Below are 3,142 nucleotides of genomic sequence, written 5' to 3' on the forward strand. Positions count from 1 at the left end.
TAATTAATTTATTTTCTGTGTGAATATTTCTCGTCTGGGCAGCCAGAAAATGAACAAAGAGCTTCTGACAACAAGATGTATTTGCTAGAAAATAATCAAATTCAGGGTTGAAATCAATAAATATAAATAAGGAGAACAAAATAAGGACTCAATAAAACAAATAGATGGTTCTTTGAGAAAATCAACAAGATAAACAAACCCTTACCCAAACTAACAAAAGAGCAGAACATGACTATCCAAATTAACAAAATCAGAAATAAAAAGGGAGATATAACCACAGGCACTGTGGAAATTCAGGCAATCTTCAGTTGATATTTCATAAACTTATCCTGCACAAAATTGGTAAATTTAATAAAAATGGACAACTTTCTTGATACTTTACATATACCAAAATTAAATCAAGACCAGATGAACAATTTAAATAGACCTATAACCCTTAAGGCAATAGAAAGCAGTGACTAAAAGTGTGGCAACAAAAAGAAAAGTCCAAAGACTGATGGTTTCAGTGCAGATTTCTACCAGAAATCAAAGAACAGCTACTTCCAATTCTTCTAAAATTGTTCCACACAATAAAAAAGAAGGAAAATTGACAAATTCTTTTAATGAGGCTACAGTTACCCTTTACATAAATATGCAACAGGCTCTGTCCCCACCACCTTCTGCAGCCTGCTGGAGAAGCAGTACTTCAAAGAAACCCTGATGCAACCGCTCCAGATCGTTCCCGGCCGATTCATTTCCCAGCTGTGTTGTGAACTGAAGCCTCCAGCCTCCCCGCAAAGCAAGATCTGCCTCATCATGGCTCATCCAAGTTCAAATATGGCAGATTATCATCTCAGGGGCTGGCGTTAGTGCGGAGAGTGGGGTTCCAACCTTCAGAGGAGCAGGAGGTTATTGGAGAAAATGGCAAGCCCAGGACCTGGCGACTCCGCAGGCCTTTGCCCGCAACCCATCACAGGTGTGGGAGTTCTACCACTACCGGAGGGAGGTCATGAAGAGCAAGGAACCCAATCCCGGGCACCTGGCCATTGCCCAGTGTGAAGCCCGGCTACGTGACCAGGGCCGACGGGTTGTAGTCATCACTCAGAACATCGATGAGCTGCATCGCAAGGCTGGCACCAAGAACCTGCTGGAAATCCACGGGACCTTGTTTAAAACTCGGTGCACCTCATGCGGCAATGTCGCTGAGAACTACAAGAGTCCGATTTGTCCAGCGTTAGCAGGAAAAGGGGCTCCAGAACCAGAGACCCAGGACGCCAGAATCCCAGCTGACAAACTTCCCCGGTGTGAGGAGGCCGGATGTGGTGGCTTGCTGCGACCTCAGGTGGTGTGGTTTGGAGAAAACCTGGATCCTGCTGTTCTGGAGGAGGTGGACAGAGAGCTTGCCCTCTGTGACCTGTGTCTAGTGGTGGGAACATTCTCTGTGGTCTACGCAGCCGCCATGTTTGCCCCTCAGGTGGCTTCCAGGGGAGTCCCAGTGGCCGAGTTTAACACGGAAACCACCCCAGCCACCAACAGATTCAGGTTTCATTTCCAGGACCCTGTGGGACAACACTTCCTGAAGCCCTTGCTCCTCATGAAAATGAAAGGGTTTCTTAATTGTCCTGTGGAAAAAGGAAAAGATTGTGTAGCGCATAACCAGGGCATTAACAGGAGAAGAGGTTTTGTGGATGACAAGCTGAACTTTGGAAATCCTAAAAATACCCTTTGAGCCCCTAGAGGACAATCTGTGAAAGGATTGGGCTTCGAAACACCAAGGGCAAATGAGGCTGATGGGTTGTCAAGTTCTTCCATCTTATTTGATTTCAACTGAAATATGAGTATTTTGGATTTGCTGTTCTTGGTCAGTTACTGGGAGGGAAAAATTGTACTTAAATTGCTTGAGAAGAAGGTAATTATCCTGTTTATTTGCATCTTGGGCAAAGATAGAAATAGAGAATTAAAACCCTAAAAGTTAAACCCTAAAAAAAAATGCAACAAAGAAAAAGAACTACAGAACAATCTCCCTCATAAACATTAATGCTGAAATACTAAATAGAATACTGTCAAACCAATTCCAAGAACACTTCAAAAAATCATTCAACATGAGAAAGAGATGCAGGGAATTCATCGCTGAGATGCAGGGATTGTTGAACATATGATAATTTTTCAATGTAATCTAACATACAAACACACTGAAAGCAAAAAATCACATGATCTTCTCATTAGATGCCAAAAAGCCTTTGACAAAAATCCAAAACCCCTTCATATTAAAGTTTTTGGAGAAATAAGGGATAAAAGGAATATATCTAAACATGATTTTAAAAAACTTACAACAAGCCAACAACCAACATAAAATTAAATGGAGAGGAACTCAAAGTGATTCCACTAAAATAAGAAACAAAAAAAGGCTGTCAATCTTTTCAATATAGTACTTTAAGTTCTAGCTTGAGCAATAAGACAGCAAAAGGAGATCAAGATGATAGAAGTTGTAAAGGAAGAAGTCAAGTTATTGCTCTTCACAGATGATATGATAGTATACATAAGTGACCATAAAATTAAACCAGGCAACTCCTACCACTTATAAACACCTTCAGTAATGTGGTAGGATACAAGATTACCTAAAATAAATCAGTATCCCTACTGTATACAAATGATAAATGTGCCAAGAAAGAAATCATAGAAACATCAACTCTTACAATAGCCACATTTATCTTGGGATATCACTAACCAAACAAATGAATGGCCAATATAACTAGAACTTTAAGTCTTGCTAGAAACAAACTGGAAAAGATTTTAGACAATGGAAAGAACTTCCATGCTGATAGATAGGTAGGATCAACCTAATAAAAATTACAATCTTGCCAAAAGCAATCTATAAATTCAGTGCAATCCACATAAAAATTCCAACACTATTCTTCACAGGGTTTGAAAGAACAATATTCAATTTCATATGGAAAATAATAAACCAGAATAGCTAAAACAATCTTGTTCAGTAAAGGAATTTCTGTAGGCATCATCATCTCTGACTTCAAACTCTACTATGGAGCTATAGTTAAAAAAATTGTATTGGTATAAAAATAGACACATGGACTAATGGAATCAAATCACAGACCCTGACATTAATCTACACATCATGAGCACCTAATTTTTGAGAAAGAAGCCA

The 3,142-nt window shown here is 39.6% G+C and overlaps 1 pseudogene; it reads left to right on the forward strand.

The window, feature by feature from the left end:
• Positions 1–699: 699 nt before the first annotated feature.
• LOC130888087 (NAD-dependent protein deacylase sirtuin-5, mitochondrial-like) lies at positions 700–1,718 on the forward strand (annotated as a pseudogene).
• The last annotated feature ends 1,424 nt before the right edge of the window (positions 1,719–3,142 follow it).

Source organism: Chionomys nivalis, chromosome 16 (genome assembly GCF_950005125.1).
Source record: "Chionomys nivalis chromosome 16, mChiNiv1.1, whole genome shotgun sequence".
Lineage (NCBI taxonomy): Eukaryota > Metazoa > Chordata > Mammalia > Rodentia > Cricetidae > Chionomys > Chionomys nivalis.